The following is an 11,657-nucleotide window of genomic DNA, read 5'->3' on the forward strand; positions in this document are numbered from 1 at the left end:
TCATCTCCCCCCCCCCATGCACCCACCCCCACAGCTCTGGCCACCCTCGTGTTTCAGGGTCTCATATGTGCTGTACTTCCTCGAGCCCAGTAGCACAACACATACTGCTCCTCTTCTCTAGCATGCTGGTGCACCCATCCCTTCTTCATGGAGTCACTGCTGCACGTCTTTCAGATCTTGGTTCAAACACAGCATCCTCAAGGAATGCTTCACTGGCCTCACCGACCTGAAGAAATTGCTCTGGTCTAGCCTCTTCTGGCCTCACTTACCTTCCTCGCAACATCTGTCACCATTGCCATTTTATATCTCTCAGCTCCATGATGGAAAGTATTGTGTCTGTTTTTATTCATGATTGCGTATCCCAATGATTTGCACTGTTTTCAATAGTATTTGTCAAATTAGTAAATAAAAAATGATGAGTAGAAATGGAACTACCATATGACCCAGCAATCTTACTCCTAGGTATATATCAACAAAACAAAACGAAACACCACGACACTAATTCAAAAAGATACATGCACGCCAATATTGGTAGCAGTATTATTCATAATGGGCAAGATATAAAAGCAGTCAAGCATCCACTGACAGATGAATGGATAAAGAAGATGTGATATATACTTGGGGATACAATGTTCAGCCATAAAAAAGAATGAGACTTTGCCATTTGTGGCAACATGGATGGATTTAGAGGGCATTATGCTAAGTGAAATAAGTCATACAGAGAAAGACAAATACTGTATGATATCACTTATATGTGGAATCTAAGAAATACACGAGTGAAAAAAAAAAAAAGAAGAAGCACACTCACAGACATAGAGAACAAACTAGTGATTACCAGTGGGGAGAGGCAAGGGGGTAATGTAGGCACAGGAGGAAAAAAAGAGTTATCATGGAATTATATGAAATAAGGTATGTGAAGCTTTTGAAAATTTTAAAGTACAATAGAATTTTAAAAATTGAAAATAATAAAGTTGGCAAAACTGGGAGGCGAGGGAATGGTGAGTGGAATATATGCTGACAGCACCAAGATGAGATTGCCAGGTGCACCTCTCTTCCCCCAACCACAGGTAGGCATGAAGAACAGAACACCTGAAGTCAGAAAGATTTTCTCCTTGTCCAGAAGGCCCTGCTAATGGTCCCCGGAGGCAAACTCTCTGGATTAGAACTCATGCTTCACCATGTGGACTGGGCAAGTTATTTAACTGCACTAAGCCTCTGTCTTTTCACCCATAAAATAGGAACAATTTGGTACTTAAATAATGGACTGGCTGTGATAACCAAGAGTACTTAACAAATTTTAGCTATTGTGAATATAGGGTTCTCTCTCTGCCTATACTTCTTTTTCTTTTCTTTTTTTTACCCCTCTTTTTCTGTACTCCTAAGTCTACTCAGGGGCTTCATAGCCTAACCTAGTCTTTTTGTAGTTATGTTAGTATTTAAAGCCAATAAATACTTTCAAGTCCCCTGTCCTTTGAGAGACGGAAGCTGAATCTGGTATAATGTAAAAGGAGAAAAAAAAAAACCCACCCCCACCAAAAGGCAGAACCATGCTAATCACATACAGGAGAACATACTTTATTTATTTATTTATTTATTTTGCTTTTTTAGGGCCTCACCTGAGGTATATGGAGGTTCCCAGTCTGGGGGTCGAATTGGAGCTATAACTGTCAGCCTACAACACAGCCACAGCAACGCGGGATCTGAGACGCGTCTGCGACCTATGCCACAGCTCACAGCAACGCCAGATCCTTAACCCACTGAGCAAGGCCAGGGATCGAACCTGCAACCTCATGGTTCCTCGTCGGATTCGTTTCTGCTGCGCCATGAGGGGAACTCCGAGAGAACATACTTTTGATCTGTGTAACTTACAACCCAATCTTCCTTACTACCTGTCCTCTGAAGGGAGAGTCCTTCTGCACGGGGCTGTGGTGGCTTCCCAAACCTTCTCTTCTACAACAGAGCAACGCGGGCCACTACTCATGTCGTGCTATTCGTAAAATCTTCGTAACCCCTCACATCCTGGTTCAGTCACATTCTCTCTCATGGATGACGTGCCCAGGATTGAGCACAACCCATGAAATGTGGTCTTAGGAAGTGCCTTGCTCATCACTGGCCAATAATAACTGACCTAGGAGTATGTTTATATATATGTATGTATACACACTAGAGCCTATTTTAAACTGAGTCAGAGAAGGTACATTGGATTGAATAGTGCCTACCCCCCTCCCATCAAGTTGTATATGTTTGCGTGTCACACCTCAGAATGTGACCTTGTTTGGAAAGAGAGTCATTGCAGATATAATAGTTAACATAAGATCATGGTAAAGTAGGGTGGGCTCCTTACCTGAAATAACTGGTGTCTTCCTAGGAGAAAAGAAACAGAGAGACAGGTGAGAGAGAGGCCATGCGCAGAAGCAAGACGGCCACATGACGACAGGAGATACTGGGATCATGGAGCTCTCAGCCAGGGTTTGCCGGCAACCATCCAGAGCCAGGAGAAAGGCATAGAACAGATTTTATGAACCAGTCCTGCTAACACCTGGATTTTGAACTTCTAGCCTTCAGAATGTGGAGAAAATTAATTTCTGTGGTCTTAGCCTCCAAAAAATTGTTAAAAATAAGGTCACCATTTCTTGCAGGTATCTGCCCCCATCCTTCTCCCTCAAATGCCACCTGTTCCTTGAAGCAGTAGATCTCTGTAGGTGACTTTGCATATCTCTGCTTTAATCTACCATGTGTTGGTCCCAAAATTCTCCTGTATTCAAATTTTGGGGACCACCTTGCCATAACCCTCAGAGCTAACCACAAAGGAGAACACTGCAGGCTCTGTGTTTGATTCTTACCACAGGCATTTGCATGAATGCTGCACTTGTCTTGAAGACTCAAAATCCTTTCCAAAAAAATGAAACAATTTTGTTTATACTCTTCTTATATTATTCCCCAAGCACGCCTTTAAGCAAAACTGAACTTGCGGAACGATTTAGCAGTCTTCTACCTGTCCTTCCATTTGGGTTATCATATTTAGGCGGGAAAATTAAACACTGCCACATTCTTTGCCTGTGGTCAAGAGCGTGACATTCAGCTTGCTGTGCTTTCTCTTTGGCTCCATGACTCTCTCTCTCCCTTGCTGTTCTCCCGCGAACTCTGCTTGCCAGATCTGAGAGCCCCTCCCCTCCCTTTTGCACAGGGTGAGCCTGGGAAATCCTGTGGTCTTCATTTCCATTTCAAACACAAGGCTATCTCTCTAAGGAAGTGTTCTTACAAAGCATGCCAGTCTCACCAACCCAATGCTTCTCAGAATGCTCCCCTTCCCACTGTGAGAGAGCAGGGCTATTGCTGTGATTCTGAGTTAGATTTCCTACCAACACAAAGTCACCCTTGGCTTTATCAGTGGCAGCAATTACATACTGAGAGCCTACTGTGCACCAGGCATAGGTCATGGTGATAGAATTTCCCTTTATTCAGGGGCCTGGGACCAGTGGCCGGAATAGGTCTGACCCTGAATAATAAAGCATTTCTGACTACATGCGTATCTTGAAGAATCTTCTATGTCTATAGTAACAGTGCAGCTGGAGAGCCAACATACATTCAATATAATGCTATGAGACAGGATGTCAAAAACTAAGAATGACAATTGAAACCAGTGGATTTGCTGTCTCAGTAAGGACAAAAGGAAGAACTATTGGTATTAAAAAATTATTGGAAAAGCAGAGACATTAATTTTGCATGTTTTATATTACGATGTTTATAGTCTGCTGTGTTTTAGATAAAGGTCTAGAAAAGATTTCTCATACTTTGTGTTCAGCTTAGTTTCAGTGTACTCCTCTGGGGATAAAGAATAAGGAAAAAATCAAATAAATACGTTTGTGCATAAGGAACAAATAATTTGGTTGCCAAAGGGAAAATTTATCAGGTTGAAAGTTATTCTCTAGAGAGAGTTTTTGTGAAATCCAGGTTTGCTTTTTTTCTCCTTTAAAACTACTTTGATTTTCCATTTTGTCATTTTTGGAGAAGCTCGATGTCATGAAAATTATCAAAATAAGTAATCATTACAAGTCATGAGTTTGAAACAAAACATATGTAAAATACCAGGAATTCAACTCCTTAAGAAAATATGCCTAATGTATCCAAAATCAAAGCGGTCTGTTGTATCATTAAAATTTAAGGCAAAAATGGCAAAACACTCATTCTATGTTCCTTTAGAGCAAGAGGACGTAATCTTCTATCTCTAGAGAATTTACGGCTGGATGATGGACTTCAGGGGAACCCTGAGCCTCAAGAACTTGGTCACAAAGTTTTAAATGTGGGCATATTCACTTTCTTCTGAGACAAGAGTCTACTGTTTCATCAGATTCGCAAAAGCCCATGACATCTCAAAATTAAAATCCACCGCAAAGCAAACTCCATTTGAAAGCTTTAGGAGCTCCCGTTGTGGCTCAGACGTTACCAAACCCAACTACTATCCATCAGGAGGCAGGTTCAATCCCTGGCCTCACTCAGTGGGTTAGGGATCTGGCGTTGCCATGAATTGTGTGGTAGGTCACAGATGTGGCTCGGATCCTGCACTGCTGTGGCTCTGGCGTAGGCTGGCAGCTGCAGCTCTGATTGGACCCCTAGCCTGGAAACCTCCATATGCCGTGGGTGCGGCCCTAAAAAGACCAAAAGATCAAAAAAATAAAAATAAAAAAAACTGTGAAGTTCTCTGTCTCCTTGGGGCCTCTGTCCATTTTGTGCTTGGCTTAAGACTTCCATCTAACCACACTGCATGCTCTCCCTATTCCCACTTCACTGAGCCCCTGCTCCCTTCCTTCAAACCTCAGCACATATATCATTTCATGTGGAAGCGTCCACTGACCCCCTTCCAAGGTCAGTAGCACCCCTACTTCCATGCTCACGGTGCCCTCTGTTTCTCTTATAACAGGTAAGACAGTCTGTATGTTTTTATTTCTGTGACTATTTGAGGACTGTCTCTTTCCACGTCCTCCTCCGTAGCTGTAAACTCCAACATCCCGTCAGTGTAATAAAACCACTGTTTTATTCCAACTGAATATTGAATAATGAACATATTGGTAGCTCTGATTTCTATGAGAAAATGATACAATATGAGGGTGAGAGCCAAAACACAGAGAGAGAGCATGCAGAAAAATCCGACTGAGTACCTCCTTTCCTTTCCTCATGGTCATTTTTATATTATCATTAAAGCAGAACTTTCAGCTCCATTGATCTGAAGATCAATTTGCCTTAACTTTAATAAAAGATAAAAATACTCTTTAAAAAATTTGCCTGGGGCTACGGAGTCAGAGTTCCAGGAGCAAACAGGACTGGATTCAAATGGAGAGACTTGTTGGAACTTTTCTCATAGAGTGTAGATGGGCAAATGAAGGAAGCAAGCAAGGGAGGTGACGCTCCAGAGACCAGTATCACTGGGAGACGGTCACTGCCCTTAGCATCAAAGGGGAGAGGAGGAGCTCTGGACCAGGGACCTCCCAGGGGAAGGCATGGTTGAAGAGGGATGTGGAATCAGCCCCATGTAGACAGAACGCCAGAGCAGGAAAGGCGCAGGGTAAAAATCTCTGAGCTCTTCTCTCTTTCCAGCCTTGTCTCCCATTGGCTGAATCCACTCGTAAACCAGATGTAAGCAGACCTGGGATTTGTAGTCCATAGGGGCCAGCCTCTTGTGCAAACAATGCATGAGAGACCAGAACAGAGAGTGGGTCTGGGGCTTAGTATGGACACAGGCACATATTTTCTATTTTTGTTGTGTGGAGAAAAGTACCCCTCTTAGGGATGGAGACCTTTATTTTACTGCAAGAAAGAGGCACTTCAAATGTCAAAATTCTGCAAGCTTAGAGGGATGTGTTGACAGTATCTGTGTACTAATCAAATCTGGGTCACAAAGGTAGGTTAGCTACACAGGAAGACCATAGTAAAAATTCAAATCCTTTTAAAACAACGAATTCTTCACCAACACAGATTTATCACAGTGAAAAGAGATAGAAGAATGAATTAAATCAGCAATAAAAAGTGACAGGATAGGTAGCAAAGATACAAATAGGGTCATGGAATGAATCTAAACAAGTTGATAGTGCCAACTTGACATTCATAAACCTCTGTTTCGGCGGTGGTAGGCAGAGTAATAGCCCCCCAAAGACATCCAAGTCCAATTCCTTGGAACCTGCGAATATGTTAGGTGACATGGGAAAGGGTAATTAAGTTTGTCGATGGAATTAAATTTGCTAACCAGCTGACACCAAAATAGGGAGATTATCCTGGATTCTCAATGAAGGCCCAATGTAATCTCAAGTTTTCTTAAAAGTAGAAGAGGGCAGGAAAGGAAGGCAGAGTGGTTCTGTGCAAGAAGGATCCCAAAGCTGCTATTACTGGCTTTGAAAATGGAGGAGGAGATGGATGAGACAAGGAGTGTGAGCAGCCTCTAGAAGCTGGAAAAGAAAAGAAAACAGAGTCTCTCCTGGAGCCTTTAGAAAGGAATGCTGGCCTGTAGATACCTTGATTTGGTCCAGTGAAACCCATAGCAGACAGATGACCTACAGAACTGTAAAATCATATATTTCTGCTCTTTTAAAGCCACTGAACGTGGGTCAATTTTTTTTTTTTTTTTACAGCACAAATGGAAAATGAATGCAGTGTCCTCATTTGTGAAATGGGGGCTAATAATACGGCTCTTGAGAAGAAATTTAAAATATGACTGAGCTCCTTCCCAAAACATATTTTAAGGGTAAGAATTGATGCTTATGAAATGATAGGCTGCTACATAAAGGAATATCTTCATTTCTAGAGCAGAAAGTTTCTCTAAAAGCCTAGCTGGCTGAACAACAGATAAGTCTGTTAAAAAGATTTTTCCCTGCTTGTGGAGGACAACTGCTCTAAATCAGTCAGTCAGCCAGAAACAATCCTATTTCTTTTAATTAATTAAGTCTGTATTATTACTTATTTATTGCTAGTGACAAGAAAAAAACATGCATATGTTTATTAAATTCATTATAAAATACAAAGTAAAGTCTCTAATACGCTCAATTAGTTAGAGTAGAGTAGCCTGTGGTACCAAATAGATTTTGAAATCTCGTGTTACAGTCCATGGAAGCTGCTCAAGTAGCCAGTGTAACTCTCCTTGGGGCTCTATCCTTCTCTGGCCCCCCTTTTCCTAAGCCTTGTCACTGTGTCCATACAACCAGCAGAAGAGGAAAGAGCTTGGAGCAACATGCACATGGGGAAGGTTTTTGGGTAGGGTCTAGAAGACACACATATTTCTTACCATGTATTAAAACTTAATCACTTAGCTTCAGTGTACAAGAATACTTAGAAATGTAGTCTAGCTGCATGTGAGTCCACAAAGAGGAGAGATTAGATTTGGTGACTAGCCAGGTCTTCACCAATGTAGACATATAATGTAATAAAAGCTAAAAACCTGGCACAAATCATGAAACAAAAGCCAAAAAACCCTGGCACTGTCTATATATAAAAAATCATCTGATCATTTGTTCAGGTCTGAGACATCAACAATGAAATTACATCAATAACTATAACACTATTTATTCTATTCCAACTAAAAATCTCAAACTATTCATATCCATTAAATCCAGAACTAACAGAAATAAAAACCCAAAAACACGACACCCCCTGAGAAACAAAATGAACGAAAATCTATTTGCCTCTTTCATTACCCCTACGATAATAGGACTACCTATCGTTACCTTAATTATTATATTCCCTAGCCTATTATTCCCAACACCCAAACGACTTATTAATAACCGTATAATCTCCATTCAACAATGATTGACTCAACTAACATCCAAACAAATAATAGCCATCCATAATCAAAAAGGCCAAACCTGATCACTAATACTCATATCTCTAATCATATTTATCAGCTCAACAAATATTCTAGGTCTATTACCACACTCCTTTACGCCCACTACACAACTATCAATAAACCTGGGCATAGCAATCCCCCTATGAGCAGCAACTGTATTCACAGGATTCCGTCATAAAACCAAGGCATCACTAGCCCACTTCCTACCACAAGGAACACCCATTCCACTAATCCCTATGCTTGTAATCATCGAAACCATTAGCCTATTTATTCAACCAGTAGCCCTAGCCGTACGACTAACGGCCAATATCACAGCAGGACATCTCCTAATTCATCTAATTGGAGGAGCTACTTTAGCACCACTCAACAGCAGCACCATAACAGCCTTCGTCACATTCATTATTCTAATTATACTAACCATTCTTGAATTCGCAGTAGCTCTAATTCAAGCCTATGTATTCACACTACTAGTAAGCTTATATTTACACGATAATACATAATGACCCACCAAACACACGCATATCACATAGTAAACCCAAGCCCATGACCACTTACTGGGGCCTTATCAGCTTTACTGATAACATCCGGCCTAGCCATATGGTTCCATTTTAATTCCATCCTCCTACTGTCCCTAGGACTACTAACCAACACCCTAACAATATATCAATGATGACGAGATATTATTCGAGAAAGCACTTTCCAAGGCCACCATACGTCAGTTGTCCAAAAAGGCTTACGATATGGTATAATCCTATTCATCATTTCTGAAGTCCTATTCTTCACTGGATTCTTCTGAGCTTTTTATCATTCAAGCTTAGCACCAACACCTGAACTAGGAGGTTGCTGACCACCAACAGGAATTCACCCACTAAACCCCCTAGAAGTACCACTACTAAACACTTCAGTTCTCCTCGCCTCAGGGGTCTCCATTACTTGAGCCCATCACAGCCTAATAGAAGGAGACCGAAAACACATACTTCAAGCATTGGGCATCACCATCGCACTAGGCCTATACTTTACCCTCCTCCAAGCCTCAGAATACTACGAAGCACCATTTACAATCTCTGACGGAGTGTACGGATCCACCTTTTTCGTAGCTACAGGATTTCACGGATTACACGTAATTATTGGATCCACATTTCTAGCAGTATGCTTCCTACGACAATTAAAATTCCACTTCACATCCAACCACCACTTTGGCTTCGAAGCCGCAGCCTGATACTGACACTTTGTAGACGTAGTTTGACTATTCCTTTACGTATCAATCTATTGATGAGGGTCCTACTCTTTTAGTATCAAGCAGTACAATTGACTTCCAATCAATTAGTTTCGGTAGACTCCGAAAAAGAGTAATAAACATCATACTAACACTACTCATAAATGTAACACTAGCCTCCCTACTCGTATTAATCGCATTCTGACTACCCCAGCTAAACGCATACTCAGAAAAAACAAGCCCATACGAATGCGGATTTGACCCTATAGGGTCAGCACGTCTTCCATTTTCAATAAAATTTTTCCTAGTAGCAATTACATTTCTCCTCTTTGACCTAGAAATCGCCCTCCTCCTCCCACTACCATGAGCATCCCAAACAAATGACCTAAAAACAATACTCACAATAGCACTATTCCTTCTTACATTACTAGCAGCAGGCCTAGCATATGAATGAACTCAAAAAGGCTTAGAATGAACAGAGTATGATAATTAGTTTAAAACAAAACAAATGATTTCGACTCATTAGACTATGATTTACTTCATAATTATCAAGTGCCATTAGTATACATAAATATTATTATAGCATTTGCAATCGCCCTTATAGGACTACCCATATCCCGATCTCACTTAATATCCTCACTACTATGCCTAGAGGGAATGATACTATCACTTTTTATTATATCTACTTTATTTTATTTATTTATTTATTTTTGTCTTTTGTTGTTGTTGTTTTTGCTATTTCTTGGGCCGCTCCCGCGGCATATGGAGATTCCCAGGCTAGGGGTCGAATCAGAGCTGTAGCCACCGGCCTACGCCAGAGCCACAGCAACGCGGGATCCGAGCCGCGTCTGCAACCTACACCACAGCTCACGGCAACGCCGGATCCTTAACCCGCTGAGCAAGGGCAGGGACCGAACCCGCAACCTCATGGTTCCTAGTCGGATTCGTTAACCACTGCGCCACGACGGGAACTCCTATTATATCTACTTTCATCGTCTTAAATACACATTTTACTCTAGCTAGCATAATACCCATTATCCTATTAGTATTCGCAGCCTGCGAAGCTGCACTCGGCCTATCGTTACTAGTAATAGTATCCAACACATACGGTAACGATTATGTCCAAAACCTAAATCTCTTGCAATGCTAAAAATTATTGTCCCCACAACAATACTTCTACCCATAACATGAATATCTAAACAGAACATAATCTGAATTAATGCAACAGTACACAGCCTTCTCATCAGCCTAATTAGCCTATCCCTGCTAAATCAACTAAGCGACAACAGCCTTAACTTCTCCCTAATATTTTTCTCCGACTCACTATCAACACCCCTACTAATTCTAACCACATGACTTCTTCCCCTTATACTAATAGCTAGTCAATCACACCTATCAAAAGAAACAACAACCCGAAAAAAACTATACATCACCATGCTAATCCTACTTCAACTATTCCTAATCATAACCTTTACTGCCACCGAACTAATCTTATTTTATATCCTATTCGAAGCAACACTAGTACCCACACTAATCATCATTACACGCTGAGGAAACCAAACAGAACGACTTAACGCAGGACTATACTTCCTATTCTACACCCTAGCAGGATCCCTCCCACTACTAGTAGCACTAGTCTACATCCAAAACACTATAGGCTCACTAAATTTCTTAATTATCCACTACTGGTCCCACCCATTATCCAATACTTGGTCTAACATTTTTATATGATTAGCATGCATCATAGCCTTCATAGTAAAAATACCATTATATGGGCTCCACCTTTGACTACCAAAAGCCCATGTAGAAGCTCCCATTGCAGGCTCAATAGTACTGGCAGCCGTACTGCTAAAACTTGGAGGCTATGGCATAATACGAATCACTACCATTTTAAATCCACTAACAAACTACATAGCCTACCCATTCCTCATACTTTCCATGTGAGGCATAATCATAACCAGCTCTATTTGCTTACGCCAAACTGATCTAAAATCCCTAATTGCTTACTCGTCAGTAAGCCACATAGCACTTGTAATCGTAGCAATCATAATTCAAACCCCCTGAAGCTTCATAGGAGCCACAGCTCTTATAATTGCCCATGGACTAACATCCTCCATACTATTCTGCTTAGCCAACACTAATTACGAACGAGTACACAGCCGAACCATAATTTTAGCCCGAGGACTACAAACGTTTCTACCACTCATAGCAACGTGATGACTAATGGCAAGCCTCACAAACCTAGCCCTGCCCCCATCCATCAACCTAATTGGAGAACTACTCATCATCATATCATCATTTTCTTGATCCAACATCACAATCATTCTTATAGGAGCAAACATAATAATTACAGCCCTTTACTCCCTCTACATACTAATTATAACACAACGAGGAAAATATTCTCACCACATCAACAACATCAAGCCCTCATTCACACGAGAAAACACCCTTATAGCCCTGCACATACTACCATTATTACTACTAACCCTAAACCCTAAAATAATTTTAGGGCCCCTTTATTGTAGATATAGTTTAACAAAAACCCTAGATTGTGGATCTAGTAATAGAAAATTAAATATTCTTATCTACCGAAAAAGTTTGCAAGAACTG

General features: G+C 41.0%; 1 pseudogene across 1 annotated transcript; it reads left to right on the plus strand.

The window, feature by feature from the left end:
- Positions 1-7,527: 7,527 nt before the first annotated feature.
- On the plus strand, positions 7,528-9,115 carry LOC125131575 (ATP synthase subunit a-like; annotated as a pseudogene). Its single transcript, XR_007135974.1, has one exon. The product of XR_007135974.1 is annotated as an ATP synthase subunit a-like (transcript).
- The last annotated feature ends 2,542 nt before the right edge of the window (positions 9,116-11,657 follow it).

The sequence above is a fragment of the Phacochoerus africanus genome, chromosome 7 (assembly GCF_016906955.1).
Source record: "Phacochoerus africanus isolate WHEZ1 chromosome 7, ROS_Pafr_v1, whole genome shotgun sequence".
NCBI classification, from domain to species: Eukaryota; Metazoa; Chordata; class Mammalia; order Artiodactyla; family Suidae; genus Phacochoerus; species Phacochoerus africanus.